This window comes from Nestor notabilis, unplaced genomic scaffold (assembly GCF_000696875.1).
Source record: "Nestor notabilis isolate BGI_N333 unplaced genomic scaffold, ASM69687v1 scaffold3781, whole genome shotgun sequence".
NCBI lineage: Eukaryota > Metazoa > Chordata > Aves > Psittaciformes > Psittacidae > Nestor > Nestor notabilis.
This window is the reverse complement of record NW_009914077.1, coordinates 64,035-82,670: the sequence shown is the minus strand read 5'-3', so window position 1 is coordinate 82,670 and position 18,636 is coordinate 64,035.

Sequence of the window (18,636 nt, the reverse complement as noted above, 5' to 3'; positions counted from 1 at the left end):
CTCAGCAGAAGATACCAAAGTAATAAATTAGAGATGCACTTCATATTCTCCACTGCCTGCCTAATAAGCTGAGTCACTTTAAAGTTCTTTATTTGCAAATCCCATGAGTGGCCTGATAACTTTATCCTGTCCCTTCCTTTCCATCAGGAGCTATATGAGGCTTGAAAGCTCTGGGGGAGGGGTGTCAGCTCAGGCTTGGTGGCTGCTGAAGAGACCCTTCTGAGCAATGAACATCTCTGCTAGGAAACTATGTCACTTACCCTCACTGTTGGGAGGACTGACTGGAAAGAAAGTCTTCAGACTTCCAGAGCTATTTCTGAAATTAGAAGACAAAGATAAAAACAGCGCATCACTACAAGGTGAATTTTGCACCTCTATGCTTTCTTTCCTACAACATTTCAAAACTCAGCATTTTTTCCTTGATCTGCAGATTCATAGTCAAAAACTGGGGAGAGGTTGAACTTTTCCAAGTGCATTTCAGAATGCTTGCAGTCTTCCCAAAATACTTTTTTAAAGTAAGGAGGATGTTAAGAGTGACAACTTGTTATCTGTATTCAAAATAACAGCAAAAACAATAGTTATAATACTTTATGCATGCTGTATACCTTCAAAGCACTGCAAAATAATCCATCATTATTACTTTTATTGGCTCAACACTAGTAATAAATAACTTGCATTGTCATCGTTTTACTAAGTGCAGGAGATTTACTCCTAGATTTCACTGGCTTCTCTGTAATTTAAATTAAATGTTAATTTAGGTATTACAGAAAGTACAGAAGGTACAGAGTGCAATATTAAATTTTTGTGAAGAAAAAGATCTGCCTTCTGCTTCCAGATACATTACCCACTGGTCCCTTGTGTAAACTATAGGAGGCAGAGACAAGAATTTATGGAGCAGGACATAGTTTGATTAATTACTGTTTGGAAACCTTCTTCCTTCTTAGATTCAGAAGCTTTAGAAGTGAATACAACAGTCATAAGATTCCAAAGGGAAGTGAGAATGATGGAAGGGTTTGAAACAAATTCATTTTAGCTTCATTATACAACCTCCAGACAGTTTCTGAAGAAAAACAAATCAATCAGCAAGCTGGAAGAGTAGAGAAATTATTATTTTTTAAAAGGATGGAAGAGACATACAAAAGACAATGAAGGTAAAACTGAAAGTAAAAGACATTCCAAATATATTTTGAAGTGTATTTCAAAGTTGCCTTAACAGATTTTTCAAAGACGAAGTAGAGCAAGAGAGCCAAAACACTGCAAATAGAAATGTAGGCATTCACAACCCCATAGAAATAAACAGTTACAAGATAGTAAGTATAGCAAAAGGTTATTGGAAATTACTAATATTTCAACTGAGATGAGTGAAAATAGAAAAAATAACTTTCAGAATGCTTTCTCCAGTTTCTCTAACGCCCAAATCCTGATACCCCAGACAACAGCGGCAGTATCTGTTGCACTGTTAATGAAACAGCCTAAACACCAAAACTGAGAGAGTTTAGCAAGGAAAATTACTCTACTCTGTGTCTCAGTGATAGATGCCTCAAAGAATCAGCATGCAAACCAAATTGAGATGTGGCAATGTTTGTCAGCATCTGTTTACTTCATCTAAATCTGTTAATTTCCTTCTAATGACTGCAATTTCACTCCTTCCACTCAGCAACTCACTTCTCATAATGGTTCAAACACTAGCCACCAACTTTGCAGGCTGTCAGGACAAATCCCTTTGTTACCTGCCCACTGATTTTAATGTGGACTGGGTGTTTGTACAGGTGACAGGAATGAGAAACTCCCATCAGTTCTTATGAAGTTGTTCATTCTTTCTTCTGTCTATTGTAGATACCTTTCTTATTTCCTCACTTAACCATTTTGTAGATGTTTTATTCTCCATACTCCTGGACAGGACTGTGAGAAATGTCACATTTCTGTATCTAGGATGAAGTAAAATATTTCAGAAGTTCAGAAGGCCTTTATCTTCAAAATAAAAAAAAAAAAAAAATTAAAAAAAAATCACAACCTGAGAGATCCTTATTAAGTCTCCATGACTTTGTGACACTTCTGCTATTATTTAAAAGAGGCCCACAGATGTGGATTTACAGTGGGAGAAGACTTAAAACGGACTCTCATGCTCTCCTACTCCACATCACACTGTGTAGGTACAGCAGCTGTCCAGTCCACCCCTACAATAGAGCAGTAGGATCCAGACCTGTGGACTTTTAAGTTGTTACAGGGTTGGTAGCCTATGCCCACACTCACATCAATGCTGCTTGCACTCCAAGCTGTCTAGAAGCCACACAGTTACTTTTAGGATAGGTACGGAGAGATTAGTAGGACCTGCTGAGAGAGTGTGCCTTTCAAATCTGGCTTAGCACCACGCTAATACAGCAACATGGCTTGGCAGGCAAGTGACCGTACAACATAATGGAGCCTAGGAGCATCCTAGGCTCATCATGTTTAGTGCCATCTTCTGGCCTGTTGCTAAAAGCTTGTAATTAGGTCACTGGCATTGAAAATCCAGGCTTGAGTATTCATGAACTATTTCCTAGGAAGCTGGGAGCTTGGTTTGAGAAGCATGAGATTTTCAAAAAAGTAGTGAACCTCTGGTTTCCATTCTTTTCATTAACTGCCAGGCTTTGTTACTGAGCACATTCATATGATTGTAAACCTCCTCCCAGGACTTTATTGCTGTTGCTTTCTAACACCTCAGAGCCTGGACATGGCAACACAGTGGGTTGTAAGAGATGGCAGATATTTGATTTTCTTGATTGAAGATTCTCCTGTGAGGGTCTGTCATCTTGTTCTATTCTCGATATCAGCACAGGGGTTGAGCAGTTCAGTAGGTTTCATTTGACTTCTGCTACAAAGGGTGAGATTCTGCCAGCCAACTTTGTGTCAGTTAGACCCTCTGAAACAGGGAGTCAGCTTTTGAATGGATACCACAACCATGACAAGGAAGGGCTACCAGCCTCCTGCATTAACCCTCAGTGAGGTACCTTAGGCTCAGAAGGACAGGTCTGGGCACCCGTGTTTGTGAATGTGTTTAAAACAAGGAGAGGCTCTTCCCAGCTCTCCCAAAGTGACAGGCTTCTCATGAAACCAAATCCTGAAGTCCTTCCACAAGTCCCCTATCAAAACATACCTATTGAACACATGCTTATGTCATTTCCTTAATGTCAAGCATAACTTGATGTCCCACTGAAGTAAGTATTGCCAATGCATCTGCTTAACTTAAAGTACACATTGGTATTCTCCAGAGCAGGGCCATTTTTCTGCATATGCTGAAGAGTTTTCCTGGATGGGATCTTAGAATTTCAAAAACTTTCTTTGACTTTAGTTCAAGTGCAAGCAAGAGCTTCCAGACTTCTCTCAAAGCCTGCTGCACAGATTATATGGTTTTCTATGAGACCACAGGATTTTCCATTCAGCAGAAGCTGCAAAATTTATAGTAAACTCATATATCGTCTAAACCTAATGGCAAATCTACACTAAAAATATTTGTCTGAAATCAAAGCATCAAGGAATACAGACAGTATAGATGACTTTAAGCTGCTCTTCGGAAATGCATTTTTATCTGTTGCTTTACCTGGTGATTTTGATGCTGTTTGAACAAAGCATTTACTGATTCCAGTTACAGATGGATTCTCTACCCATCCAGAGTGGGAAATAGCATACAACTGTCATGGTTCAACATAAACCCATAAAAACGTACCTTAAAGTAAGAAGCAATCTTCTTTGAGTGTGCCTTCGGGTCTTACATTGGTTTGCTGTGCTCTCTGAGCTCACTTGTATTCAGTATTTCTATAATATGTATTCGTGCAACAGCTTGTCCATCAAATTGATTTACAATACAGGTAAGAGTAAATGATCAACTGATAATTTTCTATGTTTAAAAAATACCCTGTCAAGGACCTGAGCCAAAGCCCCACTGTTGGCAAAGGGAGTCTTTCCACTTTTATCAGTGGACATTAAAATGATCTCTTAGTTCATTAGTCTGGAGAGAGACCTATAGCCAGTGTGACAAAGTACAGGACTGGCCCTGAAAAGCAACTGTGTTTTAAAACATGTTCACATACAAAATTTACACAAACTTTTCCTTCAGAAATGGTCTGTTGATTAAAACATACCAAGCCAACATTCAGCTGCTCAGTCATTGTCCTGTATAGCAGAAAAGGGGCACAACGTTTTTACCAATAGATCATAGGATTGCAACCTTAGTACATAAAGCACTCTACTATGACAAGGATCAAAAGGAATACCCATTGGCTTGTCTGCCTTAATGTCCTCCTACCCTCAAATTAAGTACAGTACAAGCTGAAACAGGACAAGTGCATATTCTCTGCAGATAAATCTAGAACACATGTGAAGAGATTTTATGGCTATTAACAGACTAGTTCAAAGAAAAGGAATTGTAAGAGAACTCACTTCTATTCCCTTTCCTTCCAGACAACAATGTTAAGACATTTCAGATTTATGCAACTCTTCGGCCTCAAAGCTGATTTTCTCTGCTGCCAGCCAACAACATTCACAAGTCATCTCTGACCCAACATGTAAGGTAGTTATATCCCAGGGTACTGAACCTCAAGGTTGAAGCACCTACATTCTGGCATGGTTTTTGACAATAGTTTTCCCACTCCCAGACAGCAGGAAAGACCACTGCATCAGGCTTAACGTAAGGCAGAACTGCAGTTTCAGGTAAGTTGTTACCATCAAACACTAGCCTCAGGTTTTGATAACTTTAAAACCAACTATCTGCCACTATTACCTGTGATTTACTACTTCCCACCTTGATTAACAGGTATCTGGGTTATCCCTACTTATCTGGCATTACCTCTCTGGTAAGGAAGCCTTGCCAAAGGAAATGAAAACTGTTCTACCCTTTCACAGATGTAAAAGGTAGGAGGTGATGCTGTTCAGCACAGGATGTAAAAGAATACCAGGTAAGGAATATGTTTCTCCTGCTACCAATTGACAATGCCAGTTTGCTGATAGTACTTTTTATTCTGTTTCTGGTTATCTTTAGCTGAGGAGATTCACAAGGACTACTTTCTGTAATAAAAAAAAATTGCTTCCTTCTACACAGACCAGTTCTAGTCAATTTAAAACCAAGAAGACTGCCCCAGCTAAGATATAGCATTTGCATAGTCAAAGCAATTGCTTTTTTAGAGTTTGTGCCAGTTTTGAGATGGGCAAACAAGCACAGTGCACACTGATGACTTTGTGCAGCCATCCATTCTAAACAGCAATTATAATGCAACATAATGCACCAAGGCCTTCTTCACCGGCAGGTACCTTTTCCTGCTCAGTCCCTCAGCCCTTGCTTGATAAGAAGTTTTTAAAGATATATTAGCAGCTCTTATTCTCAACAGAATATCCCCATGAATTAATGTTAATCAACAAAATCATTCAAAACCAGGGTTGGGTGATGCTTTGTAGATCGTGTAATTCAAAGCCTTTCTCTGATCCCACATAAGTATAACTAACTAACCATCAGGAAAACCTCTCTGATAGGCACTGGCCTGTACTATCTGTAATACTGTCCAAAGACAATGCTCAAACAAATTCCCAAAGTGGTCTCTTCCAGTTCACATATGAACATCTATTTTGATAGTTAAGCTGGTTAGTTTCTATCCTCCTACCCAGTAACAGAGAAGAATGATCACCACTCTAGCTTTATCAATCAGTTTAAACACAATTGTCACACCTGCTCACTGACCATTTCTAGAAAAAGGACAGTTCATTCATGCTTTTCTTCTACAATCCAAAGCTTTTATCATTCTTGTTCCTATTTTCTGTATGGCTTATACGTATTCCCATTCTACTTTACAGATTGGTACGAGCACTCCAACTGAGGTCTCACCCGCACTGTGGAGAAACATACATTTATTTCCATGTTCTTTGCACATTACACTTTTGCTAATACATCCCCAGAAAGGATCCAACTTGTACTCCACTCCAACTCTCAAATGCATTTTCACAGTACAGATGCACTGGCAGATATATCTCATTTTATAGCTGCCTTTTACATTTTTCTTTCCTAGCCACAGTTCTTTGCTCTTGCCTTGGTTAAACCCCATCTTGTTGATTTTGGATCACTCCTACAATATATCTAGAGCATTTTGAATTAAAATCTGGCCTGACAAAGTGCTTTCAGTTCTTAACAATTTTGTTTCACTTGCAAAGATTATGAGCATTTGTCATATTCCATACTCTAAAGCATTAATGTCTATACTGAGTAAAACAGATAGACCTCTGCAGGACTCCAGTTAAAATGTGCCCCTAATTTCAAATGGAATCATTCTTAACAGTTTCTAGAGCAATTTTGATGTAATTATTCACCCAACTCATCATCATTTCCCTAACTTGCTTATGCAAGACAGTGCCAAAAGTCATACTCAAGGTCAAGATGTATCACACCTTTAACTTCCCCTTAATCAGCTAAATAGATGGTTTAACATGACTTATTCGTGACTAATCCATATTAGCTGATATATATCACCAAATCATTTTATGTATGGGCCTTTGAACTGCTTTATTGAATAGGTCCTCCTTTTTTTCACTTTATTGGTGACCTTCTTCTTTTCTGTCCTTCATCTGCCCCCTGGTCCCCTTTTTGCCAGGATGTGTGCTGGGTACTTGTGAACAGATCAGAAACTGCTGCAGTTCCTCCCTATGTACTTGTCGGAGAGCTCACTTGGGACCAGTCAGCTAAAATGACTCCAATGTACCTGAATATAAATATTCTTCATCATGACCTTTTCTTTTTCTGGTGTAAATTTGTATCGTTATGTTATAACTCATTACAGCAAGTATCCACTCACAGTTACCCTGCTGGGAGAAACTAAAGCAAAAAATAAATAAATACATGAACTGAAGGCATTAGCCTGCCCTATGTTACCTGTGATGCTTGCTTCTTTCCTGCATTCACACAGGCTTTTCTAGATGCCTTTCACAAACCCCACCAGTTGGAATACGTTTTGTGCAACAGCTTTTCGGTCCTTCTGTGTACTTTACTGAAGTCCAGTAACTGAACAGACAGTAGCAATCAATATCTGAGTAAGAAAATTGACATATTTGAGAACTTTATTCATGCAAGTATCTGCTTTTCTTCAATACCTATTGTTTTCCAATGCTTTTGCCTGGGTTCTGCATCCATAAAAACAAAGGGTATGCTCCTTTCAGCAGTTTATCTGGATATAGCCTTCTGCAGCTGAAGATGTGGTAGATAGCTGTCAAAGCACAGTTAAAACACAAAAAAATGCTCACAATGCAGCTTTCCATGTAAATTCATATGGGCACAAATGGAGCTGCTAAGGCTTCTTTCTGAGAAATTAACACGTACCATAAGCTAACAGAAATTAAAGTAACAGAACCATTCCTGTCTGGCCAGAAATACACATCTTAAATAGCAGAGGAAAGACATTACTGGCATATGGTATGTTAATAGAACTAGTATTTTCATGCTAAGCCCATTATCTCTGCAGTTCATTCTGTCAGTCCCTAAAAAATTGTACAATTTGATCTTCTTTAAATCATGCATTATGCAGTGGTTATGTAAATATTAAGTACCTAAAGTATGGCTGATCAACAAGTCTCGAGGACTAGAACCAGTCAAACATTTTCCTACAGAACAGGTTTTCCACTGGAAAAAAAAAAAAAAGCTTTGGCAAAACAGAACCTTTCTGTAGGCACACGCCACTTGCAGTGAAATCTTGCAAAAGAAAAGCAAACAAAAATCCAGTCCTCTCAGGACATTTTGCCAATCCAATTCTTTCAATCCTTTTTAAAACACTCGAGTTTTCAGCTTGAAATGACATTTGATTTTGCAATGTTGTGGTATTAAAAGGCAAAAGTTACTCAAAGCATTTTAGTGTTATCACTAAACTGAAACACTCATACAGATTTCCAAATACTTCTTAATTATTTTCGTGGGAAGTGTCAAGAACTGATAGCTTTAGTTTAAAACAAATTTTAACATTCCGGAAACTCCTGCAAAAAGGACAATCTGGTTCTCTCCTACTTTCAGTGGGCCTGCCTCAGATAGCATTTCAGTGGAAATACATTAAAAAAAGACATTAATGAACTCCAAAGTTGCAGTGTCTTCAGCTGAAGAGCAGCTTCCCATTACCTAACACACTTATTGTGTCATCGCATTACGTGCTACTTGAAATTTTGTCAGTGACAACAAAAGCTGACTTCGGGAGTCATTCCTAGAGGATCTTTGTTTTCAGTTGGGAATCTCAGGAAACAAAATCAGTTTTCCTTCATTTGTGCTGAGCCAGAGTCCTCCTTCACACCTAGGACAATGAATTGTTAAACATATTCTAGTTCTTAAATTAAAATTATTTCATTATTGTCATTATATGCTGCTATTAATATTATCCTGGTTATCCTTTGCCCTTTGAGCTAGGTTCCATCTTCAAACATCATTTGCTTCTTGCAAAGGGGACAGGGTTCTCAGCCACCAATGAAGAGAAGAACACTGCAGAAAGTTGCACAGGGATGGATTTACACTGGGTTTGCAACACACAAAGGAGGGGAATATCCTGTGTTTGCATGACACAAACTCCATATTTGTAGACAAAGGAAAAACTAATTTATTGTAATAGGGTAACAGTTAAGCTTGTAATTTCACATTAGGAAATGGAATTCCAAGTGTATGCCCAAAATAGAAAGTAGTTCTCTAGACTTCATTTAACAATGCTGTATTCCTTTAATCGTTTCAGTAGCTTGAGTAATCTATAAAACAAATAATTCAGGCCCTATTCCCCAGTCCACCTCATAGCCATGTTCTGGTAAACTTCCCAGCACTCTATTTCTCTTCTTGCTGTTAAATGGCTGACAGGACCAGCATGGAGCCAAAGACATGGATTGATTCTCCTTCTCATATGTCAAAGTGGCCTTGACTAGTCTCTCTCAGCTGCTTTTCATCTTCATGGAACTTGGTTGTCTGCAACTAGGCTTCAAGATGCCATGCGCAAACTGTAAGAAACAAGGCATTACTCCATCTGCCCCTTTGCCTTGCTCCTGGGCTCTTCTCTTTCTTTCTAGCTTATTTTGTTCGCATTCTTATCATGACTTTTACTTTCAAGATATTTTTTCTTTCTATTCATAATATGTTTAAGAAACTGGGGTACATATAACTTGTTATATCCAAAACACTTCTCTCTCAGTGAGCACTAGACAGCCTGTGTGTGACTTGCTGATGAAGTTGGGATGGATCTGGCATTAAGAATGTTTTTATCAAGTCATTTCCCCCATTCTTTCTAGGGGTTCTGCTATGACATCTTTCCAAGTTCATATTCTGAACAGTGAGTTTTTCAGCAGGCAGTTGTGCTGACTGGGAGCTGAACAAAGTGTGTATGAATGTATGAACATATGCATATTCTTGTTCCCTCACACTTCCATGCGTAGTTGGACCCTTAGGCACTCAAATGACAACTTGCATCAGCAACTGCCTGTCTTTCACATGAAGTATGAAGATATGCATAAGTCATAAAGCTTAGGTAACAACACAGAATACCTGTCAGTACTTCATTTGCCACTTGCTTGAGAAATCCTTTACAGGTATATTCACCAACTGAACTCATTTATCAGTGCTTTGAAATTTATGCTAAGTTTTCCTGGAGTATGGTATTAAATATTGCCAACGCAGACCTTATTCTTGTTTCTTTAAATAATTTGATTTTAAAGAAATAACATTGACTTTCATTTTCACAGAAAAGCTGAAATATATTAAAAAAAAAAGAAAATTAAAAAAGCTGACTGGCAGTTATTTTTAAAGGGTAAAGACTAAAGCACAACTTTTGATTTCCTGTTTCAAGTGGGTGGAATTAATTTTTCATCTGAAATATTTTCCATTCAGACACTACCAAAATATATTTAATGCTATAGCAGTTACACACTGATTCATTTCCTTGCTGCTACTATTGACATTTATGCAGACTGCATAGAAAAAATAATAAATGTAGTTTTAAATAAGCTGTTACAGTTTAAGTCTGAATTAAAAATCAGGCAGGTAACAAACACACTGAGCTGTTAAATACGCAATTACTGCAAATAATATTTTAGTAAGAAAATACTTCACCATATTTGAGATTCCAGTAACTGCTTAAACAACCTTTGCACCAGTTTTTTTCATTCCTACTCAATGCAGTTATGGTGCTGGATGCCAGATGCTAATGAATCACCAGCACTGGGTTCAGAAGTTCAGACTTTCCCAGTCAAGCAGCTTGCCCAAGTTGTTCATAAGACCCATGTTCTCAGTAGAAGGGCTCCACCAAAGCAAGTATCATCACTTCGCAGAATCATCTCTGAATCACCACTTCTCAGACTAGATGATATTGGACTTCCTGGACTAGATCACCTTTAAAGGTCATTTCCAACCCAGACCATTCTATGATTCTTGAAGAAAGCAGCCAGCACACAAGGTTTCCAGCATAAAGCAAAACCCTTTCTAAAGCTGATTTGGCTAACATAAATCCCAGATTTTTCCAAAAGTCCTTTGAAATATATTGTACTGCATAAAATGGGTGGAAAATATGGGCATTTTCATGGTTTATATTTTGCCAAAGTTCTTTCAGGAGTACATTACTTTTGCGGGTTAACTCCAGTGGGCAGCTCAGCCCCACACTGCCCTGCAGTGGGATGGGGGAGAGAGTAAGGATAAAAGTATGAAAGCTTGTGGGCTGAGATAAATACAGTTTAAAATGTAAAGCAAAGCTGTGCATGCAAGCAAAGCAAAGGAAGGAACTCATTCACTACTCACCACCAGGAGGCTAGCACCAAGGCATTTCCAGGAAAGCAGGGCTCCATCACACTTCATGGTTACTTGGAAAGACAAAAACCAAAACTCTGAACATTCCCCCCTTCCTAATTCTTCACAGCTTTGTTTTATATTATGAAGAAAATTAACTCTACCCCAACCAAAACCAGTACAGTTATGGAAGGAGCACAATCTATCTCACATCACTATCATTACCTTCTCTGGAAACTGGGCAGACTTCCTCCTCTTCTTCAGAAAGAAGGGGAAGGACAATTAGAAAGTTGTTAATTTCTTAACTTATACTAGTCATGTGAGCATCAGACCTGTAGCTTCCACCAGCTGAGGTCCAGCAGAGCCCAGGTGAAATGTGGCTCCAGTGACGACAGGTTCATGGTGCCAGCTGGATGAAATCCCTGAGAGGGTCTGTTTAATAGTCCATGGCTTCTGCCCTGAACACAGTATTTTCTTGCATCTAATCTTTACAAGTAAGGAAATTGCCTCTACACAGAACCTAGTGCATAAAAATGTACAAACAGGCAGTATGGGTGCCCCAGCACTTCTCAGCAGGAGATGATCTCCACATGGTTGTGTCACTGAGTCAGCACAAAAGCAAGTGTGATCCTGCGTAGAACCCTGTGATTGTGTTCCTTCAGATGTCTCTCCCTTTGGGTCCTCAACATCTGCTCCTGAATCTTTTTTTATAATTCTGCTTTTGCACCGTTAGGTATTTTTAATGTAATTTACCCTGAATTTGACCCCCTTTAGTTCCTAGTATTTAAAGCCCACCTACAAGGTTAATATGAAATTTTCTCAGATCCTTTTGCTTTATTTCTCTTTTGGAAGTCCTATATTAATTTGTGGTGAAATGACAAATCGCAACTGAATTTTCAGAACAGATACTTTCCGAAGTGTCTATAAACTTACTGCTACACACCTCCCAGAACTTATGTCATGCAATGTTTGGTGCAATAGTTGTTTCTCTGTGGATTGTGAAACACAGCAGTACAGCCTTGTCCTGTTTTTTAAAGATTAGCATATACATGCACTGTTGTGTGCTTAATATAAATCCACAGCTAACTCATTCACCAGGCCTACTAGGGAATATTATGTTTATTGTAACTTACCAGCAATGAAGACAGTAGAAATGAAGGCTTCTGAAATGTGTACTTACAACAGAAGATGCAGTCAGATGAGACTAGAGCAATAAATTTGCACAAGTAACCAGATAAAGCATGAAGAACATATGGCTGGAAAGAGAAAATTTCTGGTAAATTTTTTAAGTGCTCTCTATAAACATGCAAAATTTGAGCATGAAGTTCTTCAGTTAGCAACAACATACCCAGGACCTTCTTGTAGCTTTTATGTTAATATTGTGGTAGAGTACCAAATTTCTTCTCATTTAAACCAGACAAATGAAATGTGTCAAAGCCAATAAGCAGAACAAGCGTAGTACACTTGAGACATCATGTGAATGGAAATTTTACTGATGGCATTCAGGGCCCTCTGAAAACTTTTGAGAGCTTACTATCTAATAAATAGCCACTCCTTTACCCACACACTCATCTGAGTACCTTTCTGCACAACCTATTCTGCTGCTTTGTCAGTATCTAAATGACTTTGTGGAGATAATACTCCATCTCTGCTTAAATAAAGTATCTCAAAAGAGAATTAACTAGTATGCCAGTGTTGCATGAAGGCTCCAATGCCTTGAAGGTTCAATGGGTTGACTGCACACAAGCTTGGAACGAATTGTCTGTATAAGTTGCTTTGACATATTTAAAGCGTGGAAGCATTATTAGAAGCAAATGTTACACAGACAAGTGCCCATTCCTGAAATTGGTTTAAACAAAAGAGTGCTTCAGTCTGATTATCTGAAATTGCTCATTTCATGTCATCACTATTGCTCAGCAGAGATATCATCACCCATTCATTGCTTGTACTTTATGTAAGAATGATGGGTCTGGCATGTACCTAGAGGGTATCACTGAATGACACAAACAGCTGTAATTGAGCGATGAGTCTTTGTCCTCTTACCTTGTTCTGATAACAAGCGACTTATACAATCTTGCAAATACTATCTGGTTTTTATGCAATTTATCTGGAGGTGCTTCAAACATTGTAAATTCCAGAAACTTTGAACCATAAGAAAGCGTGAATAACCATTCATATTGTCACACTGGCTCTCTCTTGACTACTGTGGCATAATCACTACTGATTAAAATCAAAGAGATAGGCTCTTAAATCACTGATGTCCTTCAGTGTCTATTTGCTTGTGTGACTGCCTCTATTCACTAGGAAAGTGTTAATCTCCCTCCACTTCTCTCCTGAAATAGAGCAGAATTACAAGTCCCTATAAGCTACTTCAGAACTGAAGAAGCCGTTCTTCCCTCTGTCTCTGCAAGGGTTGTCCTTGTCACATCAATTGTCAATGACGTTTCTCTCTTGAATTTCCAGAGATTCTTGCAGGATCCTTGCTGGAATAGGCAGGTGCAGACATTTTCTGATATTATAAAACAGAGTAACATTGCCAGAAAATGGTAGCAAATTCCCCTGCTAGTTTACTGTATGCGACAGTATCATCACAGTGGAAGTTGGAGAAATTTTTATGAGGTTAGAAGATGGCTGCTTAGTAACATATCAAGATCTACACCAACAAATATATTTAAGAAGAATCTTAAAAGATGGCAATGAAAATATATCCTTGTAAGAGTACTCATTTTACAATCCACTTTCAACCCACTTTTACCGTTCATTTTAGTTTACACTGCAGTAATTGTGCAAAGAGGTGAGAACTTACACATTTCAATCATATACACCCAGGCCTCCAGCTGCAGACAGATATAAGTCTAGTTCTGTAGTTTTTTGCCATGTGTCTTGGGTGCTAAGGGCATCTGAAAAAGCATTACAGACCCAAGTCTGGGCATCTTGTCTCACATGTAGATATTTCAAAATGTGCAGCACCACTACACAAGATTTAGTTATTTGGGTATTTCAGCTTTAAGTACATGTTTAAAACTGCTGACTTCAATGTACCAGCACCTTCCTAAAAGACAGTGGATTTTGATACATCTTGAAATACCTGGCTGGACTGAGGCCTTTGAGAACCACTTTATCAGAAAGCATCAATGTTTCATCAAAAACTGGCCATTAAAAATCCCACAAGCATGTCAGGAGTCCAAGGATAAGCTCACAATTCACTTTTGTATATCCATGCACACACTTCTTTCTACTCTTCCAGGGACGTCTAGAACTGCAGGTAATGAAAGTCTGCAGCTCACAAAAATCACTTCCAGCCTAGACCTAAACAACCAGGTAATTCCATGGGCAGCTGCCTGCCCAGCACACATAAGCTGCCAAGCACTTGCCCAGGGTCGCAGACAGATGTGGTAGCTTGCCCCCAGCTGTCACTGTTTGAGTGAGCTGCTGCAAGACTGAGTCTGTCTCCAGGATCTGCCATTTATCCTGCAATAATCCTCATTTACCCTCATTGGATTTGTCTGTGTGACACAAGGACCTGAAAAATGCCATCATTAGATACATTTTCTTCTCAAAAAAAGTCTGTTCTGTTCCATTTATGCTCTTGCTATTCCTTTGGAGGTCATTCCAATTTACTAAATACCATAAGACTATTTTGCAATGCTGAGTGTTTTAAACCTTTGGCTGTGAGCTTGCATGCTAATTTAGCATATCAGAGCACATGGTTTCAGCAAATGCAGAGCTGTAGAATTATCTTTACAAATGTTGTTCATCTGTCTGAATGCTGGCCTTGTCCCTTATTACTGTGTTTTATTGCCATGCTGCTGACAGCAACACCCCGTCATCTATTGGCCATCCCATCATCAATCAGTTCAGCTACACGGCAGAAATTAATTCTGTTCTGGGAAGACATCATTCAGCCAGCCAGTACTGTCTGGGTTTTTTTTTTCTCATAGCTAATCAAGAATCTGACATGTGATGTGCTACATTTATCTCACCTCCTAATAAGTTGAGAATAGGGATGTCTTCTTGTTCTGTGCTTTCTGTGTAGTACATCCATGTTATGAATGCAGTCAAGAGACACATCAATTTATTACCCAAGGGCTTTAAACAACAGCAGGTTTTTCTAAGGGGTGCAGTGCTGGGAGCAGGGTTTGTTTCAACCATCTGGAGTGTCCATGACACTTGGAGAAAGGGACTTCGTCAGAAACCCACAGACTTCCAGTAGAAACTGGTGGTTAACAGCATGCTCTGTACCAGCTTGTTGAAACCAAATATTAGGCAACATTTCAGGGCACACAAGGAGAGCTTGAAAGTCCTAGTCGTGGGCCAAGGGATCATGAGGTCAGCTGCTGGGGAATCCTTGAGTGGTCTCGCAGAGGAGTAGGAGTGAAAAGGCTGAATATCAAAGCCACTGGGGCGTATACTGGGAGAAGCCAAGAGAAGGGATGTATCAAGGGAAGCTTGAGGTACTGTCAGGTGGGAGGAGACATCAGATTGTTATCTGAACAGACACCAAGTGAAATGGTGTAGACAGAGAAAAAGTGGGGCACCTTCAGACGTGAAAAACAAAGCTCATTGCTCAACAAAGCCAACATGCACGCTGCTTTTTCAGTTTTCAGTCCAAATGTGAACTGCTCTAAACTAACACCTTGGAGCTAGAAAGGCCAAAAAAAAAAAAAAAAAAAACAAAAACCAAACTCTATTGGCTCCTTCTCCTTTTTCAAATCCACCTTCAGCATTAAAAACTGTAACCTACAATTTAGAGTATATATGCTACAAATCAGGGCCTCTGAGTCTGGCCCTATGTGACCTGGACAGCCACCACAGCTTGATCAGACGGTCTGAAACTTAAACCAAGAGAGACTTGCAGCTTCCCACACCAGCAACTTCGCTTTGCACAGGGACAGCTGAATAGCACAATATCTGTCCCTGTGCATGAAGAGTTTTCAGTTTTCAAGGCCTGAGAAGGAAAACCCAGAGTTTAGATGGCCTCCTACCTTTTACACCGTGTTAAAATCCAAGTTGTTTCTCCAGTACAAGGGTTGACATACCTGCAGGCATTAGTTATAACACCGTGATGCATTAATTCCTTCTGATAAATATAAAATAAACAATTCATTTCTCCAAAAGAGTTTTTTACTAGTTTTGGAAGTGAAAGTGTCAGGAAGATTCAGAAATTAAAAATTACAGTGTGCCTTTAAGGATAAAAATGAACTAGCTGGAATAGAAGTGCAAAACCACAGCTCTAAAATAGATGGATGGGAAAAAATATATTACAGAAAAAGATCTATGAAACTTTTTAGAGAATGTTAGATTAAATTTTCTATGATCTAATGTATAAATTCTGAAGGTTTAGCTATAGTAACAGAGTTGATCTTTTTGTTAGTTGTGCTTACACTGTGATACTTGCAAAATTCTCAAGCACTATTAAAGCTGATTTGAGATAATCATTTCATTAATTAATGATAAAAAATGATCCGTGGTGAGATAATGAAAGGAACTTGAAACATATAATTTTGACTTCATTGTTAATAAAATCCTATCACCCAGATCGTGGTCAATATAAGGAATCATGGACTTAAGCAAGATATTTGAATGTGTATGCCTAATTGGGACGATATGAATAGCCCTATTAGTTTCAAAGAAGCAACCTGATAGAAGAAAGTTATTTATTGGACTAAAGGTCAGCGTATGATTACATACCTTTCTGGAGGAGGGCCATGGCAGATCAGATGTGTCTCTAGGGTAATTCCACCTGCAGTAGTAGGTTGAAGCGTGGATTAGGTCCAGACTAACATACTCTAGCCTAATTTTGAAGCTCCCAGACCTGAAATCACCAACTCTTTTTCAGCACATGAAAACAACCTGCTCCTCCAAGATCCAGGGAGCCCCAAGAAACTGGTTAAGATTCTGCATTTCTTGTGCCATTTAAACATTATTTGAACTCCTAAAACCCATATGCCACAAAGCATGTGACAGTTGTAGCCAGTGTTTGTAGGTACAGTTGCATCCCACTATGGTGGAATGTGTGGCCTGAGGAAGGGAGGCAAACGGAAGCAGGCTTCTGTGAATACACACCTTCACTCCAAGCTTCCTCTGCTTAGAGGCAGCATCCACTCAAAGGTTTGAAATGCCTCTTTTCTGGATGGGAGCAAAAATTATCAAATTCCGCCCCTGCAAAACCTTCCGTAGTAAAGAAGGTCTAGACTTGTGGCCAGGTGAAGAGGGGAGAGGAATACATAGCCATCAGTGGAAACAAGCCAATTTGTTGCCCTTCGTGGTCTGATTCTCTTCAAGAATGCTACAAAGTGGGGCTTGCCAAGCAAATGATACATATACTTTGCCAGAAGCAATCTTTCTGCTTGGACTCCTATCTGAGAATAGTGCCTTAATCTTCAACAAATTGCTTTATTTTTATGTAAATGCATTTGCTTGTATGACAGAAATCCATGTAAATGCTATAACTGCATCTAATTGTCTCAAAAAAGGTTATTTAGGTCCATTTTATCTTCTAGTTAATGGCATAAGACTTTAGATGTCACTTTCCTAACAGAAAAGCTGTTTTGCAGTGCTAATCAGCCCTAGAAGGCCTTACCCTTGATCCAGCACTGTGACATACCATACAGGGCAACACTTCTGTCATCATAGAAATTCAGATTATGTCTTGAAACGTTAAGTCATCCAGAGATTAAATTGAAGTTCATTGCATGGCTCACTGAGGTTTCAGGAACAAGACCAAGTTCTTTGTTTTCATGTAGCTAAGAGCAGGAGCAAGTCTGACTTGAGCTCAGACTCTTCTTCTAGCTTTGGCTAGAGTGGAAATAGAACAACGTGTTTCTAGTTTGACTAAATTTTGCACAACTGCTTTTGTGCCTTCTTCCCCATCGTGTATGATCTCTGGTTGTTTTGGTCCACAAAGCAAAAAATTCATTTCTATTTCTTCTTCATATTCAGTGCTTCTCTGATGTCCAAGACAGGTAATGTCTACCAGGAGAAAAACTAACAGTAATAGGAGAAGAGTAATGACGTACAACAGTAAGAAATCAAAACCAAAATTGGACATTTAACCCCAGTAACCCAAAGGAAAGGTAACATCTTCGGTGTCCAAAAATATCCCCCTTGGTTTTAAAGAGAAGGAAGAAGAAGTCAACTGCTGCTAATGCTAAAGACATTCTTAGCTATACTATGTTTCAACAAGAACATAAACCAAACTGTCACTCTTTTATCATAACTGAGTGGTAAAAACCTTTTAAAGAAAAGTGTGTTAAATACATTTCCATCAAAATCAAACAGATATTTATTAACACGAGCAAAGCACAGATAATAACAGGACATCACATTCCTGCAATGATTTTCAGTAAATCTAAAATCTACAGCATGCCAAGAAGCAGAGTTCCCAGGTCTGCCTCCTTAGCCTGCATTTTTGTCCAAATTGAAGTGATGGCACAAGCAGGAAGTCTCTGGGATATTGGATCTCCAGCTTCTGAACAGTCATGTATACTTGTTCATTTTAATTTTGATCCTTTCAAGAGGTGGGACGCAGATATAAGGCAAATCAAACACAATTACAATTTGGTGTAAGGAGGATACTCAGAAAGCAGGGAAAATGAAGGAGGCAATAGAAGGTTACCATGGGGAAAAGAGGATTGAAAACTGGAGAAAGAAAAGCAAAGGGTAGAAATCTGAGTGGTACCGGAGAGAAAACTGGATGTGGAAAGAAGTCGTAAGTAATCATAACAAGGAAGAGTTTCAAACTTCAGGGGAGGAGATACCCTGACAGAGAAAAGCAGCATCCCTACACTCTCGGTGGACATAGCAGCAGCCCATTGCTCAAGTGAGTTTGGAAATGCTGTGGATGGCTGTGCTAATGAAAAGCTTGGCTGAGAGTAGGAAGAGGA